We start from the raw sequence: 22,006 nt of genomic DNA on the forward strand, positions 1-22,006 counted from the left end.
TTGGTGAATACACAGGTGTGTGTGGGGTGCTTTCACGCTTTATACTATTGTGCTGTGAACACCGATGATGTCATAGGGTGTGTATGTACAATCGTAGCTACAGGGTATCTTATGTGTTTTACGACAGGAACTACTATTGTGGTGTCTTTGGTGTTGAATTACATTTGGCTGCCATGGATTACCTCTTGCCCTTCCCTTTACATTTCTTCACGTTTCACCTCCCATTTTTCTGGCATGCATCCAGCAGCCTGCTTTCATTTGTACTTACCTACACCTGGCTTATCTTGTGTAATGTGTTCTATGGCCAGTCAACTGCAGGTTTGCTTTGCTCTGCTATGACAGTTCTCTTTTCTTTGCAATCTGACACCTCCCCTATCCTGTTTTGCAGGTTTCTGCGAGCAGACTTGTCAGCTGCTGTTGATTGCCTGCTGTTAGTTAATAAGTGTTAATTGCTCAGTTGTACTCCAATTACCCTACTGAAGCATTTCCTTATTTTCTTCCCCTGACCTTCCTGTTTGAGCTATGGTGCACGGCGCATGCATCCGCTTACCAGGTTTCGGGCACGTTTTCCTCCCCGTACACATGTGCTTTTGGGCACCATATGTGCTCTCAGCTAAATGATGCTATACCTACCTCCCCACCCCTGTCCTGCGGCTTTGCTTAACAATGGCCAGGCTGGATTTGCATTGCTCCAATGTGCTTACAAGCTACGGTGGCACACCCCACTGCTGATGTCATGTATACCTCTAAGCCACTCCTCAGTGTTGTAGTGCTGCGCCGTATGGTACATCCTTAGTCCGGCGGGACATTTGCGATTCACTATTGCCTGCCTCATTTGCATGGCATTGACTACTAATTCCTAGATACCATGCCGAACACTGTCACACACCCTTAGCATCCCTTGCAGCTTGGTTGTGGTGTACCATGCATACCATTGAGCATTATGGTGAAATCATGATGTGTATTACATTGCAATTTTATGACATTTGTATATATTTTCTTTGTGTTCCCATTTGCACACACATGCCCTGCGGTTGTACTTTGCGTTACTGTGGAATTGACATTAAATGTTGTTTTTTAGGTGTTGTGCATCTTTTCTTATGCCATTGGCTGTATATTTAGCCATTGGCATATGTTAACTTTGTAATACATGAGTCTGGTCCGCTTTCATAGCTCCGATGTTCTGTTTGGAAAAATGTAAACTGTGTTTTTTGATTTACATTTCTGTGGGCTTGCACTATGTCTGCACCACTTCATGAATCGCTATGTACCTTCATTTGCATGGTGCGGCATTGCGCATGGGGTGATTAGCATACCTAAGCCGAGGGCTGCGCAGATCTGGCGTACGCCGGTAGTGCATGTGGAATTGGATCATACCTGAATCGCTCGGCGGCCATGTTTGGTGTTATACCGCCTACGCTACGTCTGCGCCTGGTGCAAGCTTCATGAATCCCGGGGGTAGTTTTATACAAATAAGTAAATGTGCAATGTACAATTGAGCTATTGGTAAACAAATATTGTCAGTGACTAGCACATTAAAACATTAATAGCAAACTTACTTACATAATTTGCACTTTTGCTTTTAGAGGTTTATTAAAAACCTGAGTGGAACAGAGTTCAATGTACATTTAAGTCTACAATTAGAAGACTTAAATTATATACATTATATACATTCGAAGAGTACCAACAGTGTTCTTTGAAAGTCACTAAAGCAGAAGTAAAAGGGGGAGTTTGGCTAGCCATTATCTCTAAAATTTGCAACTGGCTTCATTAAGTAGGTGATCAGAGGAATTTTTTAAAATTCAATAAGAGAATATACTCCCTTGGTTTCAGATGGAATTTTATTGCATAAAACATGGCCTAGTCTGGAGAAGGCCCAGTCATCAATAAGTGTTTTACAAGGAGGTCTGTTATGTGGAACAGCATTGTCTTGATCCCTAATAGGGAGAATTTTTAACAATGGTAGGCCATAGCCTTCATTTATAATTTAGTATAGAAGAGTTCCATGCAGATAGACTGACCTTTGTGTTAATGGGAACCACTTAAAGTTGTGAAGGAGGTTGCAGTGGTGAGTGTGTTGGCTTGCTAGAAGTGTGAACCTACACATTTTATTCTCAGTAGTTTGAAGTCTTTGGGTATTGTACCTGGACTGGAAGGTAAGAAGTAGCAAACTGTATTCCAGTTTAGGAAGGAAGACCTTTTTGGCAATTGTCTTTTGTGCACTGGATGAGAGCTGATGCACAATTCTATAGCGAAACCTTAGCTGTGGGAGTGCTTTATCTGTAATGTTATCAGTGCGAATTAAGAAACTGATTGTGGTAATTTCTACATATATATACTCTGCTATTCCAGAATGATATTATTTTGGTAATAAGTGATAGTAAGGCCATTACGTCGGGATAATGCATGTACAGATGTAAAGATCATTACTTTTTGTGATTTATTGGTGGTTTATTACTTACAGCCCAATTGCAACGTTGAGAGAATGATTAAGAGGTCTGACACTTGTTGGATTGTAGCAAGTGGATGCCATCTGCATATAAAATGAGGAGTAATTTGAGTAGGTCCTCTGTAAGGTAATTAATAAAGGAGAAAAGCAAGAGTCCCAAGAGAGAGCCTTGGGGAACTCCTGTATTCAGTGTGCCTGTTGTGGGGACAGTATTACCTTATGAGACCATAATAAAGATATAATTGAAGGGTTTTGAGCTACTGTTCAATGGAATATGGGAAAAATAACAATCATAGTTCCAACTTTACTTATTACAAAACTATAGCTGTATATAGTAAGCTAAAAATTAATTCCATATTTATTATAAATTCAAAGAATGATGTTCTTGTTCTCTAGCCTTTTGACTCTTTTTGCTCATCTATTTAATCTAATCAATGGTGGTGGTGCTGCAGTAGCGTTGTTGTCTCACAGTAAGACGTCCTGCTCGATTCTGAGGTAGAGCGTCTTCTGTGTGGAGACATGAGTGAATGGGCGTACCTTCGTCGAAGGTTGTGCGTCAGGGCTGGCAACTCGGCAGGTAAAAAATCTACTGTCAATCATTAGCGGACCGGAGTTCTGCTGTGGCAACCGCTAACCGGGAAAAGCCGAAAGACACAACAACAACAACAACAACAACATTAGCAAGTATGCTTTTAAGCAGCAGCAAAAGCAACCCTTTACATTCCACTATCACTATTTTCTGTAGTTATCAAGAAATAATAACAGTGCAGTCTATTATTACTGTGAATGGAACCAGTGCAAGAAGTCTTGACAATAGATACAATCACAGTCATAGTGACTGCATTACAATGAGAAATGTATAATCTTGTGACTTCTTCAGGAGTAGTCTTAAGAATGACACAACAATAATCACTACAGAGTGAAGTAAGACATGAATGCAAACAAGGAAAGTGATTTAGCTTGTCTGACCATTTGACATTATAGTCTGAAAACTATAACTAAAGCCATGTGACATCATGGTCTGAAAACTAGCTAAAACCATTTGATATGGTCTGAAAACTGTAAGTAAAATTGATTCATGCATGCTTCAGAGCTGACATACTCCTGTGGTTATAAATGACAAATAAAAACAGTAAAAACTGTTGGAATTTATACCCAAAAGAAAACAAATTGCATAACTGGTTTTCAAATATGCCATACACAGTGGATTGGGACTTTGAGTCATGCCTAAAAAGCTATGTAACAACTTTATATATGGATATGTTATGATTACACAATTGTCACTCTGTGGTTTGCTTATTTATAATATACAGCCTTGACTGCTTATCATGAGTACACATACAAAACAACAGCTGGTAAAAATGTAATGTTTCCAGTAAGAAAAAATGTTTTAACTGATTTCTTTCTAGTACAAATTATTTAAGCAATAACCGACGATGTGGTGTGGTATGTTGAAGATTTACCCATGGTTGGCATGGTTTAATCACGAGGGCAAAGCCCGAGTGATTAAATAAAGCCAACCGTGGGTAAATTTCAATATACCACAACCACAGAGTCAGTTATTGCTATTATACAATGACATTATTTATGAAAAAAATACTTACTTTTCTTAAATAATGTCTTTGTATAATGGCGCCTTACTGTTCTTCCGTGGCTGGTAGCAGACTGCTTCCTTGAGTTGATATACTGTGCATGCATATGGGACTTGTGTTCCCATGCATACCCAGTACATCAATGCTTTGAAATGGAAGCAACGGAGTAAAGAAAGTCACCGCTGCTTCATTTTTTTTTTTTTTTTTTTTTTTAATAAAAAAAAAACTTTAGGGCAGTTTAGGGGTAGGAGAGAAACAGCATGGAAGAAATAAAGGAGATATCAGGTACGTGTATTTAATTTTAAATAACGTACCTGATTTCCCTAGTATTTTGTCCAAGCTGCCTCTCTGGTATGTCCGAAGTCGGAGCTAAAGATTTTATTTTTATTTTTTAAGAAATAAAAATAAAATGTAAACAATATACCAATGAAAAAAAGTCCAGGTGAACGGACCTTTTTCCATTGGTATATTGTGGGATTTACAATGGGCACGCTGGTTGGGCTGGCCAATCAGCATGCACGTTTTCGAATATTAATGGGGAGAAATTCTATAATTATTATTATAATGCTACTCTAGCTGAAAGTTAAAACAAATAACTTAGTTCTAACTGCATATCAGAGGCTACACTATGCTGACCACTTACACTTATACTCTGCTTACAGCTTATATTCTGCATGATTTATGTTCCATCAGGTAGGAACTGCCACTGAGTGTGTGCAAAGTACTTCAGTGCTGATAAAAGTAGCACAAATTATAAGACAATGATTACTAATTGAGAAGACCTGGTACATTCTGACAGCAGAGGTAATGTAAAATAGATAAGACAATCCATTATAAAAATATTATGATGAACTTTTTCTTTTTTTTTGCCACAAAATCATACTTTAACAGATATGCACGAGTGATTAAGAACTCACAACCTTATAGCGCATGACATTTCGATATTTTGCAGATCTTTATTTCTTTGTTCTGCTTTGGGTTTGTGCCAATTGTGGGTTCTCTGACATAATGTGAAGTGATTAGTGTTTTTTTGGTCAAGTTACAGTGGATTTGCATTATAGCTGGATAATTGGCTTGGGTTTATTAATTTACAATTGTTGTTGTGTATGCATTTGTTTAATTTCATTTAATTGTTTGTTATATGCTTTCATTTTTACCTTGTATAGTCAGTTGTCTACTGTGTTTCAAACACTATGCTGCTTTGCTTTCATCGCCAAAGCAGCATAACAAATTTTGTGACAGATAAAGCACAATAGCAAGTGTAACTTGATCATTTTTATTGTACAATAAGCCCCTATCATGAACATTATACCTGCAGGGTAGATTTCCATTTTCGGACACCGTCTAATTTAGCTGTGCTGTACTACCATGATATATCTGCTAATTTGACAGACTACTGCTTTAATGACACTCACAGTTTGGAAAGTTGTAAATATCCACAAGAATGCACTAACACAAACAGATTAATATATAGTAGCACAGTAATTAAATGCACATGTGCAAGGATGCTTTAATAATTTTCTTTGAGCCACTAAAATCACAAGTATTGGCACCTTACCTGAAAAGAGCCTAAAGCATAAAACATAACCAGAAAGCAGTCTTTAAATGCATATTAATTACATAAAATGCCTTAAAATACTTTCAGATATTGAGGTATTAATGTCTGGGATGCCTGGGCACTGGGTGGACCCATCTGGACTACGGAATCTGCTCAAGCTCGACTGCATTGCAGAAACTCCAGAAAGTGCTACATGCAATTGCAATAACTTCTTGTTCTTCTTGGCTTTGCTGACAGAAGTTAACATAAATATTATTTAAAACAGCTGCTCTGCTCGCTGAAAGCTGTGTGTGCTGCAGCCTGTTGCTGTGCTACCCATCTGATTGTTCAACATACAAGAAGTTCAAATGTTCAAATGTACTTACGTAAAGGTAAACGTAATGTAAACACACAGACATAGTCTAAGACCTCAGCTGAATTCTGACTGGCTGGCAGTCTACATCAAGAAGCTGATGTCATTGCATACACCCCTGCACGTGATGATGTCAGTGACTTTGTCTGAAAAAACAAAAAAGAAAAAAAAAAAAGAAAAAGAAAAACACCGGGTATTGAAGATTGAAGGGGCTACTCGGGAATTCATGACACCCCCATTATTTTCACCTCAAAACCAGTAAATACCGAGGAATTCAGTATGGTTGAGAGGTAGGGTCTATATCACATTGTCGAACTCTTAAAAGTTCGAATGTCATATGGTTGACACCATATGATCAAACTTTTAAAAGTATGAATGTTTCAATGGAGGTCTAAGTACAGTGCGGAATGGAAAGATTTCCCTTTTCTGCACTGTAGTGCGATCTCAGAGTTGGTATATTTAAAGAATGTGGTGTGTGAGGGGTGCAGGGGGGGGGTCCCCCCTGCTTAAACGTTCAGGTAGGTTTTTTCCTTTGGTTCATTTTTTTTATTACATTTTCGAACTTTTAAATGTTTGATCATATAATGTCGACCATATCACGTTCGAATTTTTCAAAGTTCGATTATGTAATATAGACACAAGAGGTATGCCTGTCATAGCAACAAATTGTACAGAGTCACACCATGTATATGATGTCTGCTTATATACATACTTAAGGAATATGTATTTTAATTGGCGTATGCCATAATATGATCAGCACACAGCCACCATAGATATATACTAGATTAATGACCACTAGGGCCCTTATATAATTGCCATGCAACCCAAACATGACCTGCTAAGTTGATTAATATAGGGATGATTTACTGTCTGTCTCTCTCCATCAGTGAAATAGAAGCCAGATCAGGGGTACATTTCTGATTACTCATTCATTGGTCCAAGTTGCACTTAAATAGGGATAGGTAAGAATTCTGCTTCACATGGATGGGGAGCCTGTTCCAAAGAATGGGAATTCTCTAAGAAACTCATCTGTCTCTCCAACATGCCTTATTTATGTCTCAAACAAAATTTAGCTCATTTAATCTAGTAGTTCTAATGTTGCTTGTTTTGCAGATATGCAAAAGGTTCATCAAAATAAGACCCAGTGATGCCTTATATGCCAGGAGAAAATCGCCTTTCAGAAGTCTGTATGATACCAAATAAAGAGACAGTGCTTTGAGGCTGTCACTGTAGAACACTGAGCTTACCCCTTGTATTTTTTCTGCAAGGAACCTTTGTGGATGTTCCAGCTGCTGCATGTTTCTAGTCAAGTACATACTGAAGGCGGTGTTATACTCTATGATGGGTCTGATGAGGGCCAAGTACAGTGGTATCATGATCTCTCTCTGGACCTATATGCCATGCCCTTGCATATCATTTATTTATTTATTTGATTGTATTATGGCCATATACATGTACATCCATGTAAATCAGTGCATATGTACTACAAATGTGTACACATGAACAAGTAACTAACCTGTGTACACATGCCATAATATAAGCTATGTTCAAAAGACTGATTATGCCATAACAAGATATGGACAAAAAAAAAGAGTCATGAATGATGCTAAAACAAAGCATCAGCTTTGTATATATTCAATAAGGGACCAGTTAATATCAATGCAGTGTGTGAAGGATACATGTTCATCGTTTAAGGGTGTTTTATTGATAATGCAGTTACTCAATGTGACCTCCCAAGCTTTGACACAAAGCGTTTGTCTGTGTTAAACTTACCTGAAGGGTATTCTCATCTTGGAGGATTCAATGACTGCTCCCAGTTTGCAATCATCTGCAATCTTGGTTAGCCAGTGGCCTCAGACATTTGCTTTGACATCCAAGAAGTAGATGCCAAAGAGGAGAGGGCCTAGCACAGAGCTCTGGGAGAGTCCATTGGTGACTGGCCTCTTTGTGGATGTGGTGTCACTGATTATAACTTCTTGGGTCCTACCTTTGAGCCAGCTAGCTGTCCAGCATGTTATAAAGGGGTTAATACCTAGTTCCATAAGTCTGGTTACAATGCCAGAGTGGGGTATTATATTGGGTCTATATCATGAGATCGACATCTTAAAATGTCGACTCTCATTTGTTCGACATGAAAATGTCGAACTCCAACTTACCAGAACGACGAAATCACCTGGAAAGAAATCGGTTGGCTGTTCTGTTACACCTACTCTTTCCCTGACTGTAGTGTGGTCTTGGAGTTAGAATATTTAGTTGGGGGGTGTGGGGGATGAAGCCCCCCACTTAAATATGTTAGTTTTTGTGTGGCGTTGGTGTTTGGCCAACCGATTCCTTTCCATTGGAAAGAAATCAGTGATATGGCAATTCAGGAAAGTTGGAGTTTGACATTTTCATGTCGAACAACTGAAAGTCGACATTTTAAGATGTCGATCTCATGATATAGACCCATTATATCAAATATGTTAGTCAGATATAGGAAAAAGTATGCAGTGTTTTCCACTCATCCATTACCTCAGTGACCATTTAAAATAAGTCCTTCAGACTCAGTAAGCATGCCTTTCCTTTGGCAAAGCCAAACTGGGATGGATCCAGTGTCTGGAGGTCGCTTATGCCCTTGTTGGTAATATTCATGATAATTCATTCTGTGTCTTTGCAAATAAGACTGGTCAGACTAATGGGTCTGTAGTTTCTAGAATTTGTTGAAGGTCCTCCCTTATGAAGGATGATGACTGCCACAGTCCACCGTTCACATAGCACAAAGTCTGTTTTATGATCATAGTTAAGTAGTGATTTCAGGGGTCCTGATATATTGTATTTTAGACTATTCAGGAGGCATCCTAGGATGTTAATGCGACCCACTGAATTTGTGCTCTTAGCTTTAGTGAGTGCAGCCAGTACATGCTCCCTAATTATAGCTGAATGTGGTTATGTTTGAGGGGATTTGGGGGTGAGAGGAGATAAACATGGACCTGAATTTGTCTGATAATGGATTCACTATATCACCAAGCTCAGAGAATGTGGCACCATTAATCATCAGTTCAGGACATTGCTGTGTGCTGCCTTTGAGGTTTCTGACATAGCTGTAAAAGGCTTTATGGTTGGTTATCTTTCACCTGAGAGACTATTTTAACCTCAGAGTTGATTTTGATTTACTTAATTAGCCCTCTTAGTTGCTTATTTAGATTGCTGATAAAAGTTTTTGTCATGTTTATGGGAATTATCCTTCCTGATTTTTACTACATTTTTTTCCTTTTTTGTATATCCTGCTTAATTTCGGATGCCACCAGGGTGGTTTCTTTCTGGGCCTTGTCCTGGGCTTAATTCTGGTAGGTACACCAGCCTCTTTGTATCCATTGACATGGCTGTATAGTGTTTCTGAGAGAAATTCAGGATTGGTTGCTGTGTTTTGGGGGTTTGGAGGGTCATTGCATTTTGACAAACCATCACTTAATAAAAGACAGTTTGGCTTAGAATAGTTCTTAAATGTTACTGGTTTTAATGGTATGGAGGTGCTGATTTTGATTTCTAAGGAGACAGCCTGTTGGTCAGATCTTATCAGAAAAGATGAGATGTTGGAGAGGTTCATTGCTCTACCATATTTGTGAGCACAAGGTCCAATATGTTGGAGCCTTGAGTGAGTATATTCACTATTTGGCCAACGGTGTTTGCATTTAAGTAGCCCAGGAATCTCTGGGACTGTAGATTTGAGACCATGTAGAATTCCCACCCTACAGAGGATAATTAAAGTCTCCCATGAGTAAAGTGTTACGCTGGATGGTAAGTGCCTCCAGAAGGTCTAAGTAAGTATGCATTATGAGCTTCTTGGGACATGGAGGGTGACCTATAGCTGGCTGAGATATGATACACAATTTTTATCTCTGGAGATGTGAACTTCATACAGTTTGACCACCTAAAGGCATGCTTGTTATTGATGTATATTGATAAACTTCCACCTTTAGTGCTTGTCTGTGCAGCTACTTGTTTAAAAGAGTGGAAGGCACTGAAAATGTGCACTGCTGGGATACTTTCTCTTGCATTAAATCATGTCTCAATAACTGCACAGATGTCTATATTTTTGAGTGGGAGGAGGGCTTGAAGGAATGGTAGTTTTTATTTCAACTCCTGGTATTGAGCTGTAACACCTTCAGGCTCTACTGAGTTGATTTTTCTATGTCAATAGGCTTATCAATTTGGCATTGTCTAAAAAAAACAGTATAGTGGTGGATAAAGTTGTTGCCAGTATTCAAAAGCCTTGAAGGGAAAGGTGAAGACCAGCCTTGGAAAAGCAACATGGTCTGGTAACCATGTCCTCCCAAGATGACAAATATTGGATCCCCTTAGAATGACACCAAAAAGACAGCCAGTTGTTGAAATCCATCATTTGTGCTCATATTGTGGCACCATTCTTAGTGATGGTAATGTGCTGCTCAGTGCATTGTGGCATCATTCTCAGTGATGGTAATGTGCTGCTCAGTGCATTGTGGCACCATTCCTAGTAATGGTAATGTGCTGCTCAGTGCATTGTAGCATCATTCTCAGTGATGGTAATGTGCTCCTCAGTGCATTGTGGCACCATTCTCAGTGATGGTAATGTGCTGCTCAGTGCATTGTGGCACCATTCTCAGTGATGGTAATGTGTTGCTTAGTGCATTGTGGCATCATTCTTAATGATGGTAATGTGCTGGTCAGTGCATTGTGGCACCATTCTTAGTGATGGTAATGTGCTGCTCAGTGCATTGTGGCATCATTCTCAGAGATGGTAATGTGCTGCTCAGTGCATTATGGCATCATTCTCAGTGATGGTAATATGCTGCTCAGTGCATTGTGGCATCCTTCTCAGTGATGGTAATATGCTGCTCAGTGCATTGTGGCACATTCTCAGTAATGGTAATGTGCTGCTCAGTGCATTGTGGCATCATTCTCAGTGATGATAATGTGCTGCTCAGTGCATTGTGGCATCATTCTTAGTGCTGGTAATGTGCTGCTCAGTGCATTGTGGAACCATTCTCAGTGATGGTAATATGCTGCTCAGTGCATTGTGGCATCATTCTCAGTGATGGTAATATGCTGCTCAGTGCATTGTGCCATCGTTCTCAGTGATGGTAATGTGCTGCTCAGTGCATTATGGCATCATTCGTAGTGATGGTAATGTGCTGCTCAGTGTTAGGCTTATACCAGCCTGAAACGTATAGTCTGGAAGTTTTTTTATGTCTATCTTCATATAGTACAGGGAGGTAACTCTTTGGTCATTTAAACTACATGGGCTATGATGGAATCATACTGGTATGTCTGGTGTAATGACTTGAGCATGTGTATGATTTGGCAGAGCCTGGCTCCAAATAAGCAACTGACAGTTATCTTCTCCTTCTGCAGCCTGGATAGAGGGACATCACTATATCTTACAATGTAGTCCTCTATGATGAAAGTCCTGGGAAGCGCATTTTCTTGCCTTAGGGGTTTAGTGTTTGGGGCTTTACTGAGAGTGACAGTATGTGTGGTGTTAGTTGTTTTTGCTGAGTTCCTTTGGGCTTACTGAGGCATATCATTGACAGCAGGAGTTCTAGGTGATTGTTGTTTAGAAAGATTGTGTTTAACTCAGTCAAGCCAATAACTCTTTTTTTGTATATTTTGAGTTCACACTGTAGCTCCTTATAGTGTCCAGAACATTTTTAGGTCTGGCTTCATTTATTAAGTGACTTTCCAGTTAATAATAGACAATATTAGAAAGTGCAAGGAGTTATTAAAAAATTACACAAAAATTGTTTATCTAGGATGCCCCATTCTACAGACATTAATCACTGCTCATCTATTATTATTCATATGGTGGGAAACATGAAAATTCATTGTCAATGTCCGTTTATATGACACTATACCTGATATTGCTGTTTGTTAGTAATTATGAAAATATCAATATTTCCATATGTACTTAATACTTCAAAAAATAACAGACTTACAAACTATTGGATGCCATCAGGTGAAACCATGGATGTTGTGGAAGAAAATATCCTTTCAAATCTGCACTACAAGTTGCAAATCTTGAGAAATATTCAGTGTTATTTATACTGTCAATTATACAATTAAGCATATGTGTTCATATGTCTGTAAATATCTCAATAAACATACACTCATATATGAATTTAATGTTGTCATGTAAAAACTTATGTCTGGTTTACAAAAATGTTCTAGCAATATATATGTCTAGGCTATGCAATTTCCAAGATATGACAAATTGTTTATGAATGTTTGGCAAAATATAATTTTGGGTTTGTGTTCATTATAATATATAATATAATTTAAAGAGACTGAAAATGTTCACTATTATCACTGCTAAGAATGCTTTTTTCTGATAGCATTGCAGTTTTTACATTTTAATATATTTTATTGATCACAAACTATTGACCTTTGTTTATCTTAACCATTTTGTTTATATTTCAGAAGATGCTCTGGAATGGAAGCTGTGTGTAGGTTGCTAGAGGTGTGACATTCTACACCACTTAAGTGTTAATGAGTTAAGTTCCCCAGCTTGCTTATGTGAATGTTTTGCGTGCTGTGTTAAAGTGATGTTGTGTGCATGAATTTGACAACCTGATGTGCACTTGTACGCAAGAGTTTAGCATCCAGTGTCAGTGTGTAAATATACCTCTAGCATACTGTAACTGCTTTTTTAAGGTTTAAATAGTTATCAGTAAACATGATATAATTGCTACATTGTCACAAAATGCCCACATCCCCTAAGCTGGCTACAAAGAAGTTAGGAAATTGCATATACATAATGTGCAGTTCTTTGATTAGTGAGCTACAAAGGGGTGGTGTGTTGGGGTTAGAAGACTATTATTTATTGGTGCAGTCTAATAAGCAAACTTTACTGGGGCAAATTATGATAAGCAGTACTAAATTCTACAAACTTTAATGTTTACAAAATATTGAATTCTACTAAATCTGTAGGTATTGCCACAAGACCACCAGATAGATGTTCTAAGCTTGTTGGCGCACAAGGTATTTCTGCTATATTGCTACTGTACAGTTTCTATTGACTGTTCTATGGTGAAAATAGCCTTTCTAAGTGTTTGCTGCTGTTCAGGCAACTGCTAACACACACAACACACAAAATATATAGCAGAACAGAAAAAAACTGAAAACTAACTAATGAGACTTCTCTCCAATAAATGACTAAAATACAAGTCCATTTGTACATTTCCCAGCTCAGATAGACCAGGCAAACATTTCTTGCCACAAGCGGAATAACCCCAGCCCTCCTAATGTAAAAACACTGAAGAAGAGATCCACAAGTGCAATGCTACCACAAACCAGTTAAACAACCAGCCAGCTAAAATCACTTTAAAAGACAATTTCAAGGCAGTTTTACAGCAGTAACAGTGAAAGGAACATCAATTCTTTTTTTACAAAACAATCTGTGAAATGCACAAATAAAAGCTTGAAACATTAGAGATTGCTCAATATAACTTAAGTCCTATGTATTAATCAAAGGTTTCTAACTTTTGGTGCCACTGGATAAAAGTAAAACAGTTCTGGAATGCAGACTAGGACTCCAAGTTTTGCTGAGCTCCAGGAAAATGAGCAGGAGACAATATGTAGCAAAGAAGGTTTACTCAAGACAATACTAGTTTGCTGGGTGGGCACTCAGTAACATGGCTCTATGGAAAAACAATATGTGAGATCAGTGCATAAACAGCTTATACAACAGTCAATAGCAATGAAAGAGGGGAGGGAGGGACTTTGGAAATCAGATTAATATAAGGGGTGTAGGCCAATGAGACAGCTTTGTAAAACAACTGCAGCAAAAGGGTAGGAGGGTTGAGAAAATATTCAGGGAAAAAAGCAGGCTAGTTAGAGATGCATCCAATCAACTAAAGGCAACAATGAAGCTATTTCAGAAACATTAGCTTAATGTGTTAATGGGGAATGGGGCAGACACAGATCACAACTTCAAGCAGGTACATGATAAGCAGAATATAAAAGTACTGAAGCACAAACTGGAGCAGAGACAATTCTCTCACTACTGAACTTCTACTACAGATTTAGGCACCTGACTATGCAGACATTTACCAGTAACACAGCGTATAGACTAAATGCAGTAATGAATGATTAAGTCACAAATCTGGCAGCAGTAGTACACAGTTGTGACACAACTGTGAATTAAACTACAAGATTATTGCCCAGCAGGGTTTAAAATATCAACAGATGACTTTCATAAGTAATTCTACTTATGGAAATAGACATGGGGAATAGTGCAGAAACACAATCTTCCCATAACTGCTAATTAAAATACAAGACTAATGTCTCAGAACAAACTAAAAAACTCAGAACAGAGCAGAAAAGTACAAAGCAGTATCACTACACAGGTCACTATAACCGCAACTAAAATACTTAAGCAGAATTTAAATAATTCAACCAGCTCATAATAGCACACAAAGTCCTCAACCAACCGGATAACACACCTGCACTTAAAAACATTATCTGCCCCAATTATACCCACAGGCATCTATGCACATCTAATAGACTACTGGTACTAACATTCAAATCCAACAACTTGGCAGGAGATGCTCTGTTTGCCATCTCTGTTGGCAAAACCTGGAACTTACTTCCTGCCCACATTACCCAAAAATCCTCACTACCCCTAGTCAAAAAAAGTCTCAAAAAATATTTTAAATCGCACTGGCTATGTCCTTGCTCTACTCCTGACTAGCACAATCTCTATACTCTTTGTAAGACATCTCAATGGAATTTATCTATCTAAGTATGCTTTAATACACATGAATGTATGTACGCTATATTACAGATGAATTGTCATAAATTGCTTGCTCAATCAATCTATGTAAAATATGTTTGTACTATATTCACTTCTGTTGTGTTGCTGTGAAGCTTTTCTCCCAGGGACTCTGCTGAAAATGGATATGCATCCAGTCGGACCATCCCGGTCAACAAATGTAAAATAAAATAAATTAAAATAATTTAATTCTCTTTCTTTTTTGATGAAAAGCTAGTTACTCTCAGTCCGAAATTTATCAAAGTCTTGTATAAAAAACTGGTTACATTGACTTATTCCATTTTGTTGTGTTGTACTTGTGTACATGGGATTGTCCTTTGATCAACTCTACACATGTTCTGTGATATTTATAGCAATAATAGTGATTGTACCACCTGCTGCATTATGTTTCCATGCAGTATATATGGATATGTGATATGATATTCAAACCTACTTTTGCTGTGCACCTATGCCATTTGCTGTTTAACTTATAGGTTCTTAGGTTCACATAAGGGTACAAGGCTAATGGCCCTAGAGCAGCTACACATTGCTATGTTGTTTGTCTCATTTGTACACAGATCTGTTTATAGCTATTCCTAATGCACTACACACATTTGTCAGATGTTGGCCATTTGATTGTGTACCATGTGGGTCCATATTGTGTTGTGGACACATGCATGTGGGCTGTTTATCCTAAGCTATGGTTGTCCTGCATTTTTTTCTGTGCCTGATTTATCCTGCTGGCATTTCCTCACTATTATGGGCCTATGTTGTCCATCTCCCATCCCTCTTTTAGCTTTGGCCTGCATCTTTCACATATACATGCCATATGTATATGTGTACATTTACTTTCCCATAATGCATCATTGTTGCAATGTAGGTGTACTGGTATAATATGATCTTGTGCCACCATGATGAGTATTATACATATGCAAGGCATATGCACACAAGGTGGTGGGAAATGAGTAGATTCCATCAGTGATTAAGTTGTACTTCTGTGTCATGCATTACCTGAACATTACTATGTTTTCTGTCAATGCACAGGTTTGCATTTCTTAGCTTTTATTAATAATATATGTATCACCATTTACTTCACATTCCATGTCATTGTTGTGGGTATGTGTGATGAGCCTTTTTTCAGTTTGGTTTATGTAATGCCATTGCATGTCACAAATCTACGTTGTTTGCCTGAACACCCATATGTATTTCCTCTAGCATGGAATGTGTCTTTGACATACAGACCCCATTTCTTCTGTATTTGTGGTGTGTATACTTATTTGTTTAATACATAGCCACATTACTCTTTTGCTATAGTACCGCTGTTTAGGTCTGTGCTTAATTAACTGACTTTAACATGCATGGTTGGAGGTTCTAGTCTGCTTCTACATTTTCTTGCCTGGATTTGATCACTCTTGCTGTTGTTTGGCTTACACTTGCACTGCTGACAGCCTAGTGGATGATTATATTTGATATCCACTGTGTCCTGCAATGGCAGCACTGCCCATTTAATGTTCTCCAACACACATCTATTATTGGTCATACTCATTCTGGTATGACTGTCACACAGTTTGCATAATCTTAGTACTGATTTGTGCATTGGTGCATATATATTTATGTGTTGCATCATGGCTGGTGTGAGTCCCTACTCTGTTTATCATTTTTCCTTCAGCTGTGTTGTATAGTTTATATGTGTGCCATCTGTGTACCTTGCCTATCCTATCCTATTACCAACCTTTGTCCTTCATGTCTTGTGATATAATATTTGTTATATGTTTGTACCTGGTCTTTTGCCCATCTCCTCATTCCATGTCTTTCCCATTCCTTCTAGTCTCCAACATGAAAATCATGGGAACTATTTCAACCCAAAAAATTGCCCATGCCTTTCTGATTCTCCCTCTGACTTTCCTATTCCATCATACCACATGTTCTCATCTACTTTTCTCTCACCCTATTTTCTTGGGTGTGTGTGATACTTGTGATCCCCACACATGTCCTGCATGCATTGTTAGTTACTGTTAGCCATGGTGATATGGCCATGATTGCCCTTTGCCTTATGTAATTAACTCTTTTATTAGAAATTTTACAGATTATGTCAAATTCCTCAAAATTGTGATAGGTGTATTTTTGTATAGCCATCTACAGATTATAACAATATCTGTAATTGTTTGTGGATATTTGTCACCTTTATGAAATAATTGCTGATGTACATTTGTCTTCATTTAGTACTTTCCATGTTATACAGCAGCATAAACAAAGGAGGCAACGGAGCACAGCAGTAATGTTTAAAGATTTTAATCCCAAATAGAATAGAAGCAATTAAGGAGCAATTAAAAGCCCTATTTTTATATATATTTTTATTGTGTTTTTATATTAAGTATTTATAGAATCAAGGGCTTTTAATTGCTCCTTAATTGCTTCTATTTGCTGATTGGCTGTTCTGTCTTTTAAAAATATTGCAATTTGGAGGTTTATTTGTCTGCTGCGAAAGTGCTCACTGTTTGTTTTGGGATTAAAATCTTTAAACTTTACTGCTGTGTTCCATTGCCTCCTTTGTTTCTGCTACTGTATGATTGATATTTTGCAGGACCAGTTTACCTACACCATAGCCTTTGTTTTTTGCTGTTTCATATTACTGAAAGTTTCACTGGGCTTGTATACCTTCTGTGGATGTACACAGGTAATAATCATCCATATATGAATTTATGGACTACTTTTCTTTTCATTTCTGTTCATTTAATACTTTCCACATATTACTGAAAGTTGTACTGGGTTTATATACCTTATGTAGCAGTGCATTGGTAGTGTACATACATATATTATTTTTTGGACTAGTTTTCTTTGAATTCATATTTGACATGATTAGGTTAGGTTAGGTTCATAGGTTAGTACTAGACTAATTGCTCTTGCGAGTCATTTTAAGCCTAGCCAGTTATCCCCTGTGAGATTCAAACCCTGTATCTTGTGTTTGTAAGGCAAACACCTTAACCATTAGGCCACCCTCCCAACCCTGATTATGGTTGGGCTGACATCACTGGTTATATCTGCTTTGTGCTGAGATATTCTTCACAGACGGGGGAGCATTTGTATATTACTTACTTAGCTGCAAATCTTGCATGGAACTTGGCAGATGGTGCTGAGTTCCACAAACTTTATGGAATGTGGCCCACAGTCAGACTGATTAGTTGTCCTCCAGCAAAAGTTAATAATGTGATCTACATCATGATTAGGTTCATAGGTTCATAGGTTCATACTAGGCTATCTGCCCGAGGGCATTTACAAGCCTAGCCCATCGTTTTGTGGCTTACGCCACCCCTTTAGTATGGGGAACTATACCCATTATTTTGCTGTGCCTCTGTCGAGCAGTGACACTGAGGTAATCCCTGGGGTATATCTGCGATCTCCCATCCATTGGTCAAGATTTCTCTTGAACAAGGCCAGCGAGGTGCTCTGCCTCACATGTACCGGGATTTTGTTCCACAGCATAGGGATTCTTTGGGTGATGAATCTAACCCTCCAGCACGTCCTATTAATAGCCGTGTCAAGGTTTAAGTCTCCCGCCCTTGTGGCTCTGATGGATCTAGATTTTTTGAGGTGAAACATATTCATCAAATCTGGGTTTGACATGGCCTTGTATGTTAGGCAAAGGTCACCTCTGAGCAAGCGGTAAGCGACTGAATAGAGCTGGAGTTTTTCAGTCGGGCAGCATAGGACAGATTTTTGAGACCCTTTATCCTTTGGTGAGGAACTTTTGTGGCCTCTCCAGCTGCTGCAAGTGTCGGGTCAGATACATTCCGAATGGGGCATTGTACTCAATCATTGGTCTGATGAGTGATGAGTAAAGGGAGACTATGACCTCCCTTGATCTAGATGAGAATCCCTTCATGATAAGGTGGGCAATGTAGAAGGTCTTCCTAACTACTTTAGCTACATGGGTGTCGAATGACAGACTACTATCAACCTGGGTCCCCAGGTCCCTGATAACTTCTTCTGTGCTCAGTGGATTTCCACCTATTTGGTAGCTAGGGGTAACCTTGTTTTTCCCGAAGGGTATGACTATGCATTTTGGCATTTAACTTTAGGCCGTGGCTCTGGCACCAGTTATCCGTTTCTGTGAGACCCTTCTGAAGGATATCTGTGTCAGATGTGTTTTCTACTATGGCCCAGTTTGCAGTCATCTGCAAACTTTGTCAGCCATAACCCTCCTGTGTTTGCTTGTACTTGGAAAAGTAGATGCCAAACAAGAGTGGGCCCAGGACTGAGCCCTGTGGGACACCACTTGTGACAGGCTTTGAGTCTGACATGGCGCCAGCAGCTCTGACCCTGTGGGTTCTGTCACTCAGCCAGTTTGCAACCCATCTTGTGATGTATGGGTTGACATTTAAGCTGATGAGTTTTTCAATGATACCGAATGGGGTATTGTATCGAAGGCCTTAGCCAGATCGAGGTAGGCTGTATGGACTGCCTTTCCCTCATCAATGGCTTTGGTGACTGTTTGAAAAAGTCAACCAAGTTTAAAAGGCATGATCTGCCTTTGACAAAGCCAAACTGGGTTGGATCCAAAGTCTGCAAATTCCTATGTCTTTATTTATGAGGTCCATTATGATCCTCTCCATGGCTTTGCAGATAAGGCTTGTCAAGCTAATGGGCGGTAATTTCCAGGGTCGGTGGAGGCACCGCCTTTGTGAAGTGGTACCACAGTTGCAGTGCGCCACTCCTGGGTATGTATCCAGAGGTAAGACTTTGATTAAACAGCTGTCCTAGCTGTGGGTTTAATTCCTCATTGAGTTCATGGAGCACACAGCCGGGGACACCATCAGGTCCCATGGATGCTGTGTTTTTGCTTTGGAGAGCAGTTCTCACTTGGGCGCTGGAGATGTTTGGGGGCTGCAATCGTTTGGTATAGATATCTCTCCTTTTGGGGGAGGGGAGAAGTTTGCACTGAACCTGTCAGCCAGTATGTTGGCAATGTCTGTAGGATCAGTAATCTTCACATCATTTTGAACTAGCTCTGAGCATATCTGGGAGTTTCCTCCCAGGTTTCTAACATAGCTAAAGAAGGCCTTATGATTGTCTTTTGAGTCTTTAGCTATTTTTCTCTCGAAATTTGCTTTGGATGATTTTATGAGAGCTCTTAGTTTTTACTTATAGTGATCAAGGGTGTCTTACCTTTTAAGGATTTTGCTCTATCTTGTAGTAGCTTCCTCCTTTTGTTGTAGAGTTTGTTTATGGCTGGGGTCCACCAGACTGGACGCTTGCCTTTGGTACAAAGAGTCTTTGTTTTGCTTGGGATTGCCTTATCCATGCAGTCCTGCAGGTGCTGGTAGAAGGCATTTGTAAGTGATTCAGCGGCTTGAGTACTGTTTTCCGCCGGCTCGGGGCCTTAAAGGAGACCACACTAGTCTTTAGAAGTGTGAAGTCGGCTTTTGAGAAGTTCTTTACTGTGGTCTTTTTATTTCAGGTGGGGTGGGATGAGGACCTCCAGCGAGATTAGTTTGTGGTCTGATCTCACCAGTGAGGGGTACACCTCCGGTGTTGAACATTGTGCTCCCATGTTCGTGATGATGAGATCAAGTATGTTATCTCCTCTTGTGGGGATGGTGACTAGTTGTTCCATGGCATTTGAGTTTATGAATTCCAGGAACTTTTGGGCTAGGGTGTTTGGGCTTGAGTAGTGTTCCCAGTCTATATTAGGGTAATTGAAGTCACCTAGTATGATGGTGTTTGGTGATACATTTATCCCTCTAGTGTTTTCAGGAAGGCCATGTGAGGTTCCTGAGTTTGTGAGTGTGGCCTGTAACATGCTACAATTTGCAGAGCAGTCTTGCCTATGGTTAATTGCACCTAGATGGTCTCCGATGCATCGTGCGTTGCCACCAGTCTTGAGGTGTGGGTGTCCTTGATGAATATGGATACCCCTCCTTTCTTAGTATTGTCCAGATTTTGGGGCGGGCATGATATGAGGTAAAACCTGATAGCTGGGGTGCTCTCAGGAGCCTTGAACCAGGTTTCTGTCACAGCACAGACATCGATGTTCTCCATACTGAGAAGGGCCTCGAGTCGTGCATTTTGAGATTTAGACTTCTGGCATTGAGCAGCATTACCCTTAGTTTTTCCTTTTTGTGTTCTAGGGTGGTAGGTTTAGAATTTGAGCCTTGCCTAAAAAGGCACTATGGGGTGGCAAGAGCCTTTGCCAATATCCGGAATCCCAGGGTGACAGGTGCAAGCCGTCCCTTGGCAGCGTGGCTTGTCCAGCATGTCATCCCAGGCAGACAGACACTGGATCCACTTTGAATGACACCAGTGTTTAAGCCAATTGTTAAAGCTGATCATCTTATCTCTGTATTGTGGCATCATTCTTGGTGAAGGTAGGATACTGCTCAAGGTCAGGGTCATACCTGTCTGGGCTACATAATCAGAGAGCTCCTCAATGTCTCTTTCATGTAGCCCAGGAGGTGCGTCTCAGGTCGTTTACACCAGCGTGGACAATGACTGAGTCATATTTGTACCTGCTGTTGAGAGACCTGAGTGCTTGCGTTATGTGGCGGATTCTAGCGCCCGACAGGCAGCTTACTGTGACCTTCTCCTTACTCAGTCTGGTGGCGGGACGTCAGTGTGTCTGACTATGGAGTCACCAATGACTAGTGTGTCTGGCATTGTGTTTGGCCTTAAGGGCTGTGACTGTTTGACACTCTGACTGTGAGGTCTATGTGTTGCAGGTGTTGTGTTCTGAGGTGGTGGTTGTTTGGGGTCTGCTTTGGTGGCCTCTGCTGTTTTGGTAGATTTTTGATCAGAGCCTCCAGTATGTCTTTGTGTGTTTATGTGTATGATTTGAGGTTGTAATGGTAATATGTGAGACTGGGTCTATAGTGTGTGTGGTAACCTTCTCCTCCTGACTGGTCTTGCCAGTCCTATGTTGAGAGAGCTCAGCCTCCAGTTTGGCCGTATAGTTGCATCTCTCGCATGTATTTGTGTTTTGTGGGAGGAGGAGAGGGTTGTCTGTGTACATGAGGCAATTGTAACATTGCCTCAATATTCCCAGGTTCACCAGCTGAGCAGGAGAGGACACCAGCTGAAACAGATGCTGATGTGACCTTTAGAAAAGTATGAAGTACATCACATGCAGGACCTGCTGGGGTGCCTGAGAACTTTATAGTGAAAAGAAGGAGAAGTTTGCGTTAAGCATGCCCCAAAGGTATGGAAGGAGGGACTAGTGATACCCATATACAAAAATGGTAATTGGAATATGGTCAGTATAATAATTCACAATGAAAAACAATATTTGCTACTG

This window comes from Protopterus annectens, chromosome 2.part1 (genome assembly GCF_019279795.1).
Source record: "Protopterus annectens isolate FY-2018-M chromosome 2.part1, PAN1.0, whole genome shotgun sequence".
Lineage (NCBI taxonomy): Eukaryota > Metazoa > Chordata > Ceratodontiformes > Protopteridae > Protopterus > Protopterus annectens.